Source organism: Nuphar pumila, chromosome 14 (assembly GCF_984573655.1).
Source record: "Nuphar pumila chromosome 14, dmNupPumi1.hap1.1, whole genome shotgun sequence".
Taxonomy (NCBI): Eukaryota; Viridiplantae; Streptophyta; class Magnoliopsida; order Nymphaeales; family Nymphaeaceae; genus Nuphar; species Nuphar pumila.
This window is the reverse complement of record NC_143262.1, coordinates 70,469,259-70,487,234: the sequence shown is the minus strand read 5'-3', so window position 1 is coordinate 70,487,234 and position 17,976 is coordinate 70,469,259. Positions and strand designations below refer to the sequence as shown.

General features: G+C 41.4%; 1 protein-coding gene across 8 annotated transcripts in view; it reads left to right on the top strand.

Moving 5' to 3' along the window:
- Positions 1–17,976, top strand: part of LOC149816934 (uncharacterized) — a 79,731-nt gene that overhangs the window by 28,234 nt on the left and 33,521 nt on the right. For 2 of the 8 annotated variants that reach the window (XR_016427592.1, XR_016427593.1), the window contains exons 2-3: positions 14,939–15,146; positions 15,547–15,788. The gene's annotated coding sequence lies outside the window, so the exon portion shown is untranslated. Of the gene's footprint in view, positions 1–14,938; positions 15,293–15,546; positions 15,945–16,517; positions 16,717–17,976 lie in introns of those variants that run through there. The other 6 variants (XR_016427594.1, XM_089986847.1, XR_016427589.1 and 3 more) reach the window with 4 other exon arrangements.

The following is a 17,976-nucleotide window of genomic DNA, read 5'->3' as shown; positions in this document are numbered from 1 at the left end:
ACTTACATGGAAATAAACCAAATGCAGACCTTTTTTTTAGATTTATAGAATATTAAGGTGGCTTTATGTAATTTTAAAAATTTAAATTGGGATTTCGACGAATAACCTAAATCTTGAGGCTTTTTAGATGCTTTGGGATTTAAATAGGAGTTGAGAAATTTTAAGGGAATTTTGGGACCATTTTAAAAGTACTTTGACTCTTATTGTAACGCCCCAAAATTTCAAACTTGCGAACCATTCAGAAAACATGCAAGAGACTAGAGAAAATCTCTTTCCTCCAGAGTTTGTTTATAAAATCAGCGGAAGACTATTCTTTGGTTAATTCATAAGGCAAGCTGTCAACTTTGGGCACGTTAGCTAAAAAACCGAAACTTACAAAATTCGGATATCTTAAGGAAAATCCGTTACAAACCCAAAACGTCCAGGACGCGAGCTAAGAGCAGGAAGAAGAAGTCCTGAAGCCATATTGTAATCGCGCCATCGCCCGTGGTCTACCTAATCATCACCTGTACTCATAGAATAAGTTAGTTTTGCGAAAAACTAGTAGGTGCACAAGAGAGACTAAAGGAAACCAAATTAAGTACATTTAATTCAGCAAGTTATGCAGTTTAAAGCAGATATGCAGTTAAACAGGTAAGCAGTACAAACGGGTAAGTAGTGCAACAAGGTAAGCAGTGCAAACGGGTAAGTAGTGCAAGCTGTAAACGGTGCAAAGCGAGTAAGCAACGCAACTGTCAAAACGTAGCAAGACGATTCATTTGATCGTAAGCTGTGAACCACCACGTAACAAGCTTGTTCTCGTTCTTAGAATGGGGTCTCTGCATTTAATCATTATCAGGTCATCGTTTGTCGCCCTCACTACTTCTAACAAACGCTTGTCCTGAACAACCTTAATCTATTCTCATCTCTCAAAGCCTTACGCGGCCAACTGTCACCTGTTATGACTCACTAAGGCGTCATACTTTCTCAGAAAAAGCCCACCTTTCTATAGAAGTTTCAAAACATGATCTAAAATCAAATAAAGATCTGATTCTCACATCTGAATCCTGCATGTAATCATGCTAAAACAGAAAGCCAAAACTATAGATTTATAACTGGCTATCTCAAACAATCTTAGAAGATCATCACAGCTCACCATAATTTTTTATGGTAAGCAAAAACACAAGATCCACGTCGGATCGCTCGGTCCGGAAGATATACGACCTGACAAGGAATTACCGCCCTAGAGGGTATACCTGGTCTTGGACCATACACTTCCTCACAGGAGTTCACCGACTTTGCGGCTACCCGTTCGTGGACAGTGTACATCCTCACAGAGATTCTACCGACCTAGCCGGATTACCCGATCTGAGAAATGTACAACCTCACAAGGAATTACCGCCGTAGATGGTATACCTGGTCTTGGACCATACACTTCTTCACAGGAGTTCACCGTCTTTGCGGCTACCCGTTCGTGGACAGTGTACATCCTCATAGGGAATCTACCACTCTAGCCGGGTCACCTGGTCTTGATCATACATACCCTCACAGCGAAACCTTTGAGAAGCCGGTCTCCAACAAATGCCATATCCAATGAAAATCATTGCGATACACGCAACAACGCAAATGACCGCTCTCAGGGTCGATAGCTACTATTACAATCAACAAGATCAACATCGGATCACCTGGTCTGAGAAATGTATAACCTCACAAAGAATTCCGCCCAAGATGGTATACCTGGTCTTAGACCATACACTTCCTCACAGGAGTTCACCGTCTTTGCGGCTACTCGTTCGTGGACAGTGTACATCCTCATAGAGAATCTACTACTCTAGCCGGTTACCTGGTGTTGATCATACACGCCCTCGCAGATAATCCTTTGGAGATCAGGTCCTCAACAGACACCCTACTCAGTGATACATGCATCAATATGTTAAAATATTATGTCTCTTTTAACTGTAAACTGAAATACCCATCAGGGGTATTTCAGTCCTTTTACTCAATAGGTGTCAGCCACCCTAATGGGCTAACATTTTTACTTTTTCTTTTTTTATTTACTTTTGCCTTTTACACCTTTTTCTTTTTACACTTTTTTTCTTTTTGACTGTTGTGAAAGGGACAACTCCATATAGCAGTTGGAGCTGCCCCAACAGTCACAAATGTGACCGTTGGGTGCAGCTCCAACAGTCATATTGAGCTGCACCCTGTGGCTTCTTTTTGCATTATAAATAGGCCTTAGTGGCCCTTGTAAACTCATACTTTTTTGTGAGTGCATATACAATAACAATGCTTTTGTAAAGCCCCTCTTGGGAACTTATGAATTGAAGTTCATTTTGTTTCATGCTTTTGTGCATGTGTATCCGTGCCTTTGTGCACTTGTGAGTGTTCTCCTTTGTGCCTTTGTGCACTCTTTGTATTTCTTGTATTGTGGTGTTACACACAATCTCTTTTTGTAGAGATTTTCACATGGTATCAGAGCAAGGTTGTTTGGAGAAAGAAATTGGTGTGATTCTTCTCAATATCAAGTGCCTCGGAAAACGTGCCTTCAACTTTTTGGTGATTGGAGAGGAGACTCTTCTTCATTCAATATTTTAGAAGATTACTACAACAAGAAAGATTTAAAATCTTATTGTGGTACGTATTATTTTCTTTCTTCTTTCCTCTCTAATGGGTGAGAAAGACTCCCATTTTTCTCTTGGTTTCAAGCTAAATGACTCAAATTATCACGTGTGGGCCGGAAATATGGAAGCTCACATCAAAGGGAAAGGGCTTTGGGGTTACATTCAAGGCTCGATTCCGGAACCAGAGCCTAAAATTACTTTGGTTAAAGAAGGGGAAATCAAAATCCTTGAGGGAGATGAAAGAACTAATGCTCTTGAGGAATATAGTAGGAAACATGAGGAATGGGAAATGAAGAATTTCAAGATCTTGTCTTGGATTTTCTCTTCCGTTGAGACAAGGATTAATGCCAACATTATAAGGTTTAAAAAGGCTTCTCAAGCATGAGAGTATCTTGAGAAGATGTATACTTCTAGGGACTTGTCCCATAAGTATTATCTTCAAAAGAGAGCGTTAACTCTTGTTCAAGGTGATATGTCTATAAGAGAGTATTTTGCGGAACTCTCTTTAATTTGGGATGAGCTTGCCATGCTTGAACCCAAGTGGAGTGGAGAAGCCATAGAGCTTCGTCATAAGCAATTAGAAGAAGACCGATTCTTCAATTTTTTGAATGGGCTAAGGCCCGAGTTTGAGCAAATATGATCTTCTCTCCTATCCTCTTTTACCTCTCCCTCTCTTGAAGATGTCTTAACTAAATTAAGTGGAGAGGAAACCCGTATGGGCATTAGCAAGCAAAATCCTAGTGTGCTTGCAATGTCCACAAATCAAGAAGAATGTGATGGTGTTAATGCCGTTTATAGACCCAGTAACAATTTAAGAACATATAAACCTCCTCATTTTAAGAATCAAAATCAAGGTAATCAAGGAGGAAGAAGAGATGATAGCAAAATCTCGTGTCACTTTTGCAAAGAACCGGGTCATATCAAACCGGTTTGCCCAAAGTGGAAAAAACTTTTAGCAATGGCAACTACATCTCAACCATCCAAAGAGGAATCTTCAAAAGAAGCTCTATCTCTCAATCAAATTGTGGAGGCTCTTCAACCTTTTCTAAAGGGAGCTATTTCCGGTGCCGCCGTATCCACCTCTTCTCTTCTAGGTAAAACTTATTGGCTCTTAGATTCGGGTGCATCCTTTCATATGACCCCAAACATTTCATCTCTTTCCGAGTATTCTAAAAATGTGTCACCTTCTTTTGTTTCGACCGCGGATGGTACTTCTCTCGAAATTAAAGGAATTGGAAATTTTAAAACCCAAAACTTCTTTATTCCAAAAATTAGACTTATACCAAAATTAAATTTAAACTTGCTTTCCGTTTCTCAACTCACGGATCTTGGGTGTAACATTCAATTATCATCTAATAAATGTTTAATACAGGATCACCGGTCCGGGAGATTGATTGGGGAAGGCTCTAGGAAAGAAGACTTGTACTATTTGGAATTTCTTCAAATTCTTAAAAACACCTTCTGTAATGTGGCCCAACATAAAGACATAAATGTTTGGCACAAGAGACTTGGTCATCCCAACATTAACAAGTTATCCTATCTACATTTTGTTAAAGATCTTTGTAAAAATACTTTCTCTTGTAATGATTGTATTCTTGGAAAAATGAGAAGTATACCTTTTGAACCAAGAACTATGTTTAGTACTAAACCTTTTGAAATTATTCACTCAGATGTTTGGGGACCGGCACCTGTCATATCCAAATGTGGTTTTGCTTACTATGTGATTTTTGTGGATGATTTTTCACGATATTGTTGGATATATTTTCTCAAACATAAGCATGAAGTTTTTTCATGTTTTAAAACATATCATATGATGATAAAAAATCAATTTAATAGTAATTTAAAGATATTTAGGACCGATTCCGGAGGTGAATATCTCTCTAATGAGTTTAAGAAATATCTTGAGGATTGTGGCATTGTCCTTCAAAGATCGTGTCCTAAGACCCCACAACAAAATGGTTTGGCCGAAAAAAAGCATAGGCATATCATTGAAACCACTAGAACCCTTCTCATTTCCCAAAATATTCCTAAAATTTTTTGGGCCGAAGCGGCTCTTGCTTCCGTCTATCTTATCAACCGACTTCCATCCAAAAATTTAGATAAAATTTTTCCCTTTGAGATTCTATATGAAAAAGAACCCGATTATAATAGGTTGAGAGTTTTTGGTTGTAAGTGCTTTGTTCTTACCGATAAAAATGATAAACTCTCACCAAAAGCCATTCCTTGTGTTTTCCTTGGCTATTCGGAAACTCAAAAAGGATTTCGATGTTATGACTCTAAGAATGATAAATTATATGTTTCAAGGAATGTAACTTTTTTGGAAAATGATAGTGGTTTTGAAAAAAATGAAACTCATTTAGAAAATGCCGATTACTCCTTTCTTTTTGACCTTTTATCTAAGGATGATGATATCTCTAGTGATGATGAATCACATATAATAGTGAAAATGAAATGGTTGTGATCAACAATAACTCTAACCCTTCTACCCCTCAAGAAGAAAATGTATCTAGAGAACCCATCACTTATTCTCATAGAGATAGAAGCACCTTTAGGAGTGCTAATGAACTATATAGTGAACCTAGTGAGACTATTTCCACTCATGATTCTCATCCTAGGAGAACTGAAAGAACTAGAAGGACTCCCTCTAGATTCGTATCTTTTGATTCTTTCTCTCCTAAATATCGAGCTTGTTTGAGTGCCATTCACTCTTATTTTGAACCAAAAATTTTTGGAGAAGCCAAACAATGTACTGAATGGAGAGAATCCATGGAGAGTGAACTCAAAGCTCTTAAGAAAGCTAACACTTGGGAATTTCAATCTCTTCCCAATGACAAAAAAACTATAGGATGTCGATGGGTGTTCAAGGTCAAGACTAAGAGTGATGGTTCTCTTGAAAGGTATAAGGCTCGTCTTGTAGCTAAAGGGTACAATCAAGAATATGGGATTGACTATGAAGAGACATTTGCTCCAGTAGCTCGTATGGTTACAATCAGATGTCTTATCACCATTGCTTCAATTCGAAAATGGAATATTTACCAAATGGATGTCAACAATGCCTTTTTAAATGGAGATCTTAATGAAGAAGTTTACATGGATGCTCCACCTAGTATGAAAATCCCTAAAAATAAAGTTCTTCGTCTTCGTAAAGCTCTTTATGGACTGAAACACGCACCCAAGGCTTGGCACGATAGGTTTAACAATGTAATGACTGAAAATGGTTTCACTTCATGCTATACTGACACTGCATTGTTTGCTAAGAAATCTGATGCAGGGATTGCTATATTATTGTTATATGTTGATGATATGTTAATAAGAGATAATGATGTCAAAGAAATCAAGAACATTAAATCTATTTTGACTTCAAGATTTGAAATGTCAGACTTAGGATTTCTGACATATTTTTTGGGAATTGAAGTTGCCTATTCTTAGAGAAGCTATTTTTTGTCTCAAACTAAACTTGCTTGTAAGATTCTTGATAGATCAGGAATCACAGATGACAAGGTCTGCGAAACTCCTGAAATAGTAGGTTCAAAGATGAAGATTGATGATGGGATTCTCCTAAAAGATCCCACACCTTACCGGCAACTGGTTGGATCCCTAACGTATCTCAGCATTACCAGACCTGATATTTCTCATGCAGTACATGTTGCTAGTCAATTTCAACATGCACCTACTACAGTCTATATGAGCGCCATCCTTCGCATCATCAGATACATAAAGGGTACAGTAAACAAGGGAGTATTTCTATCTTCTATGTCTGAATTAAGTTTAATTGCTTATACTGACTCTGATTGGGGAGGTGACACAAATAACCGTCACTCCACCACTGGTTTCTGTATTTTTTTAGGTGAATCATTAATCTCTTGGAGATGCAAGAAACAACAAAAAATATCACTTTCATCCACCGAAGCTGAGTATAGAGCCATGGCATCTACTACCATGGAGATTGTTTGGATTCGCAATTTGTTGGAAGATATGAATATTCAAGTTCAAGGGCCCACAAAATTATGTTGTGATAATAAAAGTGCAATCTATATTGCCAAAAATCACACATTTCATGAGCGCACGAAGCATATCGAGATGGACTGCCACTATGTTCGTGAAGAATATTTAAGAAAAACCATTGACCTTCCTTATGTTACATCAGAATATCAACTGACAAACTTCTTCATCAAGGCGCTGTGTTCTCCAAGATTTAACTTCCTTCTTGGCAAACTTTCGATCGTGACACCCTAAGTTTGAGGGGGAGTGTTAAAATATTATGTCTCTTTTAACTGTAAACTGAAATACCCATCAGGGGTATTTCAGTCCTTTTACTCAATAGGTGTCAGCCACCCTAATGGGCTAACATTTTTACTTTTTCTTTTTTTATTTACTTTTGCCTTTTACACCTTTTTCTTTTTACACTTTTTTTCTTTTTGACTGTTGTGAAAGGGACAACTCCATATAGCAGTTGGAGCTGCCCCAACAGTCACAAATGTGACCGTTGGGTGCAGCTCCAACAGTCATATTGAGCTGCACCCTGTGGCTTCTTTTTGCATTATAAATAGGCCTTAGTGGCCCTTGTAAACTCATACTTTTTTGTGAGTGCATATGCAATAACAATGCTTTTGTAAAGCCCCTCTTGGGAACTTATGAATTGAAGTTCATTTTGTTTCATGCTTTTGTGCATGTGTATCCGTGCCTTTGTGCACTTGTGAGTGTTCTCCTTTGTGCCTTTGTGAACTCTTTGTATTTCTTGTATTGTGGTGTTACACACAATCTCTTTTTGTAGAGATTTTCACACAATACAGTCGACTGTTCCGAACAATTGACCGTTCTTGGGTCAGTAGCCACCAATATGGGCACAAGCATGTATATCAACAATATGCATCATATCACTTCACATGGTAAAACAAAACACAAGATCACACATTCCTCCAATGAGGTTCCATGAACCATGAACATATTATCGCATACTTCCAACATTTCTTATCACGTGGCATATCAATCACATCACACAGAAGCATATAATACTACGCATCGAAATATTGCCACAAGGAACATTGCAATCCTCAAATAGGACCCCAAAGCATGCGTAAACGACACATGAAAACACGCAGATATGGCAATCCAGTTGATTATATAGGCGAAGAGTAACTAACTCTATCTGATAGCCAAACAAAACAACTGAATAAGACAAACACTCATAACAATGCTCGTAATACATACAATTACCATCAAATGACTCAGTCCATCAACAAATAATTAAATTAATCGTAAGGCATAAACCATTGCATCGCAAGCCATTCATAAGCTATACATGATAAGAAATCATACGACAACAGTTATATCACAATATATAAGTAGCTTATAAGACAAGCATCCACATCAATCTTAGTTGCTACCAGTTCGTAGATTACGAGCTCTATGTAATCATATCAATCATAAGAGATGCAAGCCAACGTGCTACATTACAATAAACACCAAACAATTCGACCAAGAGGTAAAGCAAGTCACATGCTAATATGTAGCAACTGACATAATGCTATTGTTATAACCATTTAACTAGTATGAGAAACTAGATGTTACTTAGCAAAGAACTGCCTAAGCAGTTTAACAAACTAGAGTAACGCCTCGACAGGTGGGTACACCTCAACGAGTAGCGTACTGAACTACCGAGCAAGCAATCAACCAATATCAACAAACTTTATGTTTCGATATTACTGGCCTGTGGGTACGTGCAGGCAAAACGTAGAAACAACTGAGACTAGTTCGGGTGTCTGTTATTCTATGTATTTTCAATAACCCGAATAGCTAGTTGAGTCCGCTCCTAAAGGGACGACTTTAGCCAAGAGAGGATTCCCCAAAGACTGATAAGCAGTGCCACAGATGCATCCCACTTCTGCAGAAGTGTTGAGCTAACTATTGTAGCCCCTTTCCCCTAACTCCAATGACTGGGGAGGCCGGATCATTGCCCGTAGGGTGGTTGTTAACAACCTGTCCATTGGAGTTTTGTACCGCTCTGTCCTCTCCCTTGGAAGACAACAAGAAACGAATGGGTGCGTTAGGGGTTGCTTAACTAACGACCCATCCTATGCTGTGGTCTTTAAACCACTCGAGCATCTTGCCTGTGAAGGCAAATGCGAGACCATTTATGTGATTCAACATTGTGCATTTAACACTGTTTGAGGTTGCATGACCGTCTCATCCGATCATCGCAGTACTAGACGTGTAGTGTACGACTACAAGTACTCTAGGATGAAAGAGGTATAACTCCTCAATAAGAGCCTCATCAGAAGTGTTTCACAAAGATGTAATGCTTCTCAAGCTATACTTTGACATTCGTTGTCTTTTGAAACAGCCAGCAGCTTGTGCCAACATTTGGCATGTGATTATCTCGAATCTCATCCGCTATCAGGGTATCTATATGCCTCGCATGACTCGATATCGACCTCGATAGACGGGATGCTGGTTTCTCAACACAACCAGCCAATCACATCCTTCCATATGCTTCGATTTGGGTAGTCTTTGATGCTTTTGCGCAACTCCCTAAAATCTCAACTCGACTCTGCAGGACTGCGTACAGGAAGAGCCAGGATCCTTGCGAGGTATCCCTCTCCTTAGACGAAGGTGTATCGCCAGTTCCTGACTGAACTCTTATCGCAAGATGGAGAGTGATAGATGTCTCTTGCATCCTCCACGAGGATGCCTCAAACGCGTATGCAATGAGCGAAAACCTGAGCGTCATCTGCAATAGCAAGACAGTAACAACACATATGCAAACACAAGAGCCTGGGCGCAAAGCGCGACGACAAAGTAAAGACTGTAAGCAGGAGTGCAACACAAAACCTTTACGCGATGCGCGACGGCAAAGTAAAAACTATAAGCAGGAGTGCAACACAAAACATTTGCGCAATGCGCGACGGCAAAGTAAAGATTGATAGAAAGTAAAGAACAAGGATCGCGAAACTGCGTCCTTGAGTTAAATGCGTATTCGTATAAATATATATATATATATATTTATTTAATGGGCCCTTTTTAGTTAATTGAACTTAATTCAATTGTCCAAGTCTTCCGTGCAATCTTCTCCCACCTTGAGGGGTTGCGGTCCTCGTATGCCAGCGACGTAAGTAAGCACAAGCTCAAGCCATGAAGGGCGAGCAGGATCCACCGTTCAACCTGTGATGCTAAAAAGGTTAGCATGCCAAAATGCAAATGAGAAGTGGGTCCGGTAAGACCTGCAACAGTACCAGACCCCGATACGAGGGTAGGCAGGGAGTTCAACTCCCTGCAGAAAGCAGAAGAGCAACAAAGGCAGCAAGGCTTCCCGCAGGTTGCAGTGCCAGAGGCAGGGGCCTCAACCCTGCTCGACAAAAAGCAACAGAGGCAGGGAGCAGGGGCTCCCTGCCTGCCAGAACAGAGAAAGGCAGGGGAGGGAGCAGCGGCTCCCTGCCGCACCTGCCACAACAAGATAGTGAGAAACCTGTCGGAACACGAATCAAGACAGGGGGTGCAACCCCCCTGCGAGAAATGAGACAGGAAGGGGCTCTGCCCCTGTCGACAACAATAACAAGGCAGGGGGCAAAGCCCCTTGTCAGAGAACAAAAGAGGTGCAGGGGGCCTTGCCCCCTGCTCGTAAACAAGAAAGTTGGGGGGCTTCGCCCCCTATTGGGAAACCAAAGGAGGCAGGGGGAGCTTCGCCCCCTGCCTGCAAAGCGCAGGAGGTAGGGGGGCAGAACCTCCTGTCGAGAAGCAATAGGAGAGCAGGGTGGCTCCGCCCCCTCCCAGGAAAACAACTGAAGGCAGGGGGGCGAAGCCCCCTACCGAAAAACAAAGCAAAGGCAGGGGGGCTTCGCCCCCTGCCGGTCAACAAAAGAAGGTAGGGGGCGAAGCCCCCTCGCCCCCCTGTCGAGAGGCAAAACAAAGGGGGACCTCGCCCCCTACCGAGAAACACAAGGCAGGGGGGCGAAGCCCCCTGCCGAACACGGGATGTGGGTAGGTGGCATAGCCCCCCTGACAGAAGACCACAGTAGGCAGGGGGCAGGACCCCCTGTCGAAAAACAACAAAAGCGACAGGGGGTGGAGCCCCCTGCCGACGAGAGGCGACGAGAGGGGGCTCAGCCCCCCTGTCGACTGACTGCAAAAAGGCACGGGGTAACCCCCTGCCGACAAGAGGTGACGACAGGGGGCTCAGCTCCTTGTCGACCAACCCCTCACAAAGGAGAAGAAGAAGAGGGGAGGGTTTACCTTGGTAGACCGCGACGATGAGAGACTCAGCCGGCGAGGGTCAGGGCGAGCACACAGAGAGGGGAGCACACGACAAAGGAGCTCTCGGGTTCGCCGGCGCGCGCACTCTGACGAGCAGAGGGAGCTCCGATGTTGGGTGGTGCCGGCCCAACACGAGAGAAAAAAGGGGAGGCGTTCGGGAAAGGGAGGACTGTTGTTGATGATGTCTCCGACGGTCGAACGAGAGATGGAGGTCAGTGGCACGATCGTCGGCGGCTGCAGAGGAAGGGGGGAAATGGTGTGTTGCCGGAACTCGGAAGCCGCCGATCGCAGCAGAGAAGAGGGCGATGGAGATAGGGGTCACCGACACTCGAAGGTTGCTGACGCTCGGAGGTCGCCGACGGCTTCGATCGTCGACGATGCCGCAGGTGGCCGCCGAGGAAATGAGGTTGTCGACGACGACAATCGTCGGGTTGTCAGCTGAGGCCACTGGACTAAGGGTGGTTGCCGGCGAACACTGAGCACGATCGACGATGACCGGGATGCACCGCAAAGAGGGAGGAGAGCCGCCGCTGACGATGGGTCGCCGATGCCAGCTCGAAAGGGGAGATGGCCGACGGCTGCGATCGCCGGCGACGGGGAGGTCGTCGATGCACAAAAGTCATCGATGGCTCCGAACGCCGGCGTCTGCCAGGAGGCGGCCAGAGACGGGAGGCAGAGAGGAGGCGAAGAGGTGGCCGACGATACTGTCGTTGGCGGCTGAGGTTGCCGGCTTCCTGCAGCACACAGGACGAAGGCGATGGCCGGCGGCCGCAGGGAGGAACGAGAGGAGAACATGAGAGGAGAGAGAAGGGGCGAGAGGCGGTGAGGGGGGTTTCATAACCCTCCTCCTGCCTGCCTCGCTGTCTTTTAATGACAGCGAGAGGCGGTGACCTCGGGTCGTGTCCGGATCCGCCCCAAATCAATTCAATTTTTTCCCTGTTATTACACTTATTATGGGTATTTTTGTAAATCTTGCTCAAATCAGGAGTATTTTGGTTGCACTGGTAGAAAAATTGAATGAAAACTGTAGACTACCCTAGAATGGTTGTGGAACTAATTTTAAACATATTTCTATATATTTTCAAACCAATTTTTTCAAGGGACTTGGTATTTCACATAAAAATTGCATGAAATATTTCTGAGAAATTCAGATCTTGTCACATGATAATTTCACAACTTTTAGATCAGCCATTTGAATTCTAGACTTTTGGTGCATAGATAAACTCATCTTAACTGGATCTGCTTGGTCATATCCAAGTTGATTGCAGTCTGAACCTGAGGCAAGTAAGTCTAGTTCTCAATCAAGTTATCCTAAAACTATCCTCCCAGATATATCATAAAAGGATAAAAATATAAAAGAGAAATTATGCATAAAAGGCAGCAAAATTGATACTCCTAACTCTGAAATGATTAAAAAGATGAACAAACTAATTGCACCCAGTCACTATGTACATACTTGGTGACCTCGCTGGGCTTATTGAAATTTTAAGCATCTGCACAAAGCTGTGGATCAAATTACTTCCAATTACAAATTGGGCTGTTTGTTTGAATGATGGAATCAAAATTTATAACTCAAGGACTTAGAATCTGAAAACAATGGAGCAAGAACTTGGTAGCTTTACAGTGCATGCGCCACTGTTTTGAATGGAAAAAAGTTATATCTCTGGACCACATTTGGGGTGGAGAATAGACCCGTATAAGAAAAAGCTATGTTTGCTTTTGCCACATGTATGGCCTCGTTGGAGATAGCCCCTTGTGGGATTCAAACCTGAAATACCATGCGGCTCTCCTTAGTCTAGTTTTTTTGTTGGCCCCTTTCCAAATGCATATTGAAATTTGATTAGTATTTTATTTTATAGAGGCTGAAGGGATGTGAACCATTTGCGGTAAAATATTGGAAGGTTCTGATGACAAGAAAAAGCCACTACGATCAAGATTTGATTCTTAGTGCAGTCATGCTGTGGGTTCCCTTTGTTGTATGCAGCTGCAAAGAAAGGGTTTGCATTGCTAAATCCTTTAAAGAGGCCTACTTGTGTCACTAAGTTATGGCAAGGTGTTTTGCTGGGAAGAAGCTTACTTCAAGTCTAAACTTGTTTAAAGTCATTTGATGCTAGTAGTAAACATTGAAACTTCCGTAGACCCAGATCAAGGGTGGTCAAGGCCCTTTTTAGCATGAAGATTTTCTTGAGACCCTATGGGAGTGCATATTTTGCAAAATCACAAAGAAAAACTTGTTGCAGACTCTAGCAGTGAATGATGTCATCACTATAACATTCATTTTAGGCATGAACTTTCTAATTTTCCTCACCCTTTTGTTTCTTCAGATGCAGATATTTAATTACAAGTTTGAAATTGCTGAAAAAATAATGTCTGGTATTTATGTAGATTTTGAAAACTACTTCCTCTATCAACTTTATTTGAGGCATAAGGTGGGGGGCTAGAAGCAATCGGTGCTAAGATTAACTGGCTGTTGACTTTTGTGAACAAACGCCTTTTCACATCTTTTTAGCTTTTTATAGACAATTATTCTTAATGAAAATATATTTTTAGATTTCAGATTAGGTGAAGGAGTCAAACATATTTTGCTATTGAATTTTCAATAGCACATATAAATAATCCTGTTTCTATGTTATTACAAGAATCTAAATGATCAATTTTTATATTATAAAATATTCCAACATGTTCTGTTGTGTCATTGGGCTCTCCATTTTGATCTAGTTATGCAACCGTTCAATTTGGTAACAACACAGTGATGGCAGAAAGTTGAAATAGTTCTTCTCTTGCCATCCTATTCAGTTATCCCTGGCCATTGGCAGATAGTACATCACAAAATGTTAGATGCATAGAATGTTGAATTACGAGAACATTTATCCTGATCTGTAGGTCTGTTCTCGAAGCTGCAATTTGTGGCTTCATGTCGTAATACCAGTTCAAGATACTAATATGTTTTATATGCCTTTTCACCATGACATACGTCATCGCAAGTTCAAATGTTACCGAGTGAACACTATGGTTTGGCTTTGCGGCTATACAACAACAACAAAAACAACAACAACAACAGCTATGCCTTCATCCCAAAACAATTGGGGTCGGCGATATGAACCAAAAAAGAAAATCATTCTGGGTCTTCCACATGAATTCTTCTCCTCCAATCATTTCTATCCAATGCCATGTCCTCGGAGAGGTTCAAAGCATTCATATCCTTTCCTATCATCTCCATCCATGTCTTCCTAGGCCTACCCCGACCTCTTTTAACTAATATATTTTCCCATTTCTCCATCCTTCTAACTGGAGCATCATTAGGCCTTCGCCGAATATGTCCAAACCACCGTAAACGATTCTCTCTCATCTTATTTTCAATGGGTGCAACGCCTACCTTCTTACGTATCTCCTCATTCTGAATCTTATCTTTTATTGTATTTCCACACATCCATCTAAGCATACGCATCTCAGCTACACTCATTTTTTTAATATGATGTCTCTTGGCAGCCCAACATTCCGTACCATATAGTAAAAGCGGGCCTAATAGTCGTCCTATAAAACTTTCCCTTCAACCGCAATGGCATTCTACGATCGCACAACACTCCAGTTGCACTTTTCCATTTCATCCACCCAACCTTTATCCTATGATTTACATCTCCATCAATTTCTCCATACTTTTGAATAATAAATCCCAAATATGTGAAACAATGATCCACCGGTATACAATATACAATTTTTTTTCACATTAAATTAGTCCATGGAGCTCTTTTAGTTTCCGAGTAATGTCTGCTGAACTTACATACATATGCTTATTTCTACATTCATCTGCTGAAGTGGAGTAAGATGATAGAAGAGCTCTAGTTTTTTGTTCCTAGATACATTTTATAGCAATAATCATTTGACGATGCCATTGCATGCAATTGGGTCGAATTGATAATTCTTTGGATGACAATGCAAATAATTTCATGACATTAGCAGATGGCGTAGTTAGTTATTCAGTCTGGTTTACATTCAAGTTGACAGATTTGAACTTAATTCTCATTTAGCCACATTATCAAATTACTTCTAATTGGGTGTTCAATTGGTCTGCCATTTTTATACAATAGGTCGATATCATAGAGGATTGAGGCTAGTAATGTGTTTGAGCAGCCGCATTTCCTCCATCCTGGACTGGTGCCATTCATGAGTTGTCTTTGTGGGCCAGCCATCCACAAGTGTCCAATGCGGTGACTTCTATTAAGCGTATGCATGGACCAAGGGAAGTATATCGTGGAGGCTTCGTGCAGAATTGTTGTTCATCTCCACTATTGATATGTATGTTTTTCCAGTCCACCATCCATCTCTAAGATGGAAGGTGCTCAAACATCTACTTAGCTGATATTGCTGACATCTACCAAATGAACCATCTGTTTTGATGATGGGGATCTAAGATAATGTATCCATGCTGGTGCTTAGTTTCATTTTGCCCCCCCCCACCCCACCCCACCCCACCCACACACACACACACATATTTTGTTTCGGGTTGTTGGTTAGTTATTTTACTCGTGTTTCATTCAGCATTTTGTTATCAACCAACATCAAGAATCTGACCCTGTTTGTCATAGGGTCATGTTATGATGGTTGGGGTATTGCTGTCATGCTTGTACGGCTGAAGCCAGTTTGTGCAATATTGATTTGTGCATTATGGACTTTGATTTGTTGGCTATTGATATAGGTGCTGATCTAGCCGCTCCACACTGTCAAACCATGGTCTAGTTTATTTTGTTCATCATTGGTCTCGTAGAGAATGCACTGAGTTCCTGAAAATGCAAATGGGTGGTCTTTGGCAAAATCGATGGTTCATATTGGAAATTGTTGATGCGATCAGACCCACCACTAAGATGGTCAAGGTCTATGCAAAGATTGTTGTGCCTCAATTATGGTTAAGGAATATCTCAGACTTATCATTGTATCAAGGTAAGGAATAGCTTATACTTGTCATTGTGCCTCATGGTTAAAGAATCTATGGTTTATTTTGTTCATATTGAATGTTTTCACTTAGTTGAGAAAAAATTGGTTGGGTTGGATTTTATTGAAAAAGCATGAACTTATCATTATCAAGGGTAGGATAAAGTTGCCCATGTTCTAACGCTTGGTTGAAAAACAAAAAGCATAATTTCCGCTGTCTTTTACTCTTTATTTCAAATCTGTCCCTCTTTCCAAATCCTTGAAGGTTCCCAACTTCCCATTGAATACGGGTGACTCCATTGCAAGTTTTAAATATACCTCTCTCTCTCCAAATGAGTTCAGACATTGTTTGAATCGTTCAGTACTTTTATATATAATCATTAAGATTAATTAGGTTTATCATAATTTGCTTTTAGGTTAAATAGGAAGTATTAATATGACTATTTTTGCACAAATAATTCATTTTGAGTTCAAATATAAAGTCTCTCATGTCTAATGTTACTTTGCTCCAACGTTGGCTACCTTTTAATTCATGCACAAAACACGGAAAAAGATGAAAAGAAAAGAAACATAGTCGCCTTCACTAGGCGGATTTCCCAGGCAAAAAATGGCCTTTTCCTATGAGATGTGCTAAATATGATTTTGACATGCATGTCTTTCTCCACTTGCATGTATCTTTGGTTTGTGCTCTTCTTTTTCAATGTGGCCCTTAATGTGCCAGACCACTCGATCTTGCAGGGAGGTCCTTAGTCCTGTTGGCCATGTGAGTCCAGGGCAGATGACGGTGGATTCCAAAAACTTCAGAAAAGAAAAAAAAGGAAAAAAACTGGATTCGAAGCACCAGTAAGTCTGGTCTTCACATTGACTTGGGCTTGATAATAGCGTCAGTAAAGTGCTCTACATTTCTGGCAAAGCTTACTTGGGCTCAGGGTTGGACACTGACATTTGCTTTGAGGGGCTCTGGATACGCTGGAGGGCCTGATTGGGCAAATGGGAATAATATCGGACCTGGGCTGGCTTTCTTTGAATTAGGTCCCCAAAACAGATCCATTTGTGTCATATTAGTTTAGTCAAGCCTCTGCTCAGGCTGGGGGTGGGTGCCATCGGGACACAAATTCTGCCTCTCCTCAGCTTAGACTGAATTTCATGGCAGGGATGGTGCTTGGGCCCCACCCATGCCTGGCCCATTCGGCGTCAGGAACCTAAAGTCCCATAGGTACCACGGTAATTTTGGCTGTGCATCCCAGTTTGCTAGTAGCAGGGGCAAGCCACAGGACGACCTGAACAAATTGCACATCCTGGTCTACCCTTTGGAACTATGGTCTTTTATCGCATCAATCAAGAGTGAGGGGCCCCAAGGGAGTTGGCGTAGTGGGGTGGGAGTCAAGGTTCGATTTCCATGGGCTGTGTAAGCCAACACATAGCATAGGCCCCAAGGGAAGGAATACTAGCCTCAAAGTTTTATGCTCCCAGCACGACCGTAGTTATGACTGGCTGAGACAGCACGGCTAGGTCTTCATGCCGGGCGTGGTTTCTTGAGTTAAAAATAAAAAAAAATGCTGTAGAACCATCAATGATTTTACTAATCTTTCATCGATATCATTCTAGTAAGTTGGCGATCGACAAGGCCTTTCATACAAAGCCTTAAATGGAACCATCTCAATGCTTGTGTGATAGCTGTTATTGTATGCAAACTTTGCCAAAATTAGGTGTACCTTTTAGTCACCCATCCAATTAAGCATATATGCTTGCAACATGTCTTCCAGAGTTTTTATTATCTTTTTCGATTGACCATCGATCTAAGGGTGAAAAGTGGTATTGAACTTCAACTTAGTACCTAACGCTTGCTGTAATTGCCCTCAAAATTGTGACATGAACCATGGATCAAGGTTTGAAATGATCAAATTCAGTACTCTATAAAGTCACACGATCTTCTTGACATACAAGTCGGCCAAATTCTTAAGAGATTGATTGATCTGAATGAGCAAAAAGTGAGCAGACTTGCTGTCAACTATAACCTAGATTGTATCATGTTTCTTGCGGGTCTTTGATAGACCTACCACAAAGTCCATGGTAATGTCTTCCTATTTTCACTGCAGAATCTCAATCCGTTGCATCATTTTGCTCGGTCTTTTGTGCTCAATCTTGATTTCTTGGCAAGTCAAGCACTTTGATATATACACTGTCACTTTTCGCT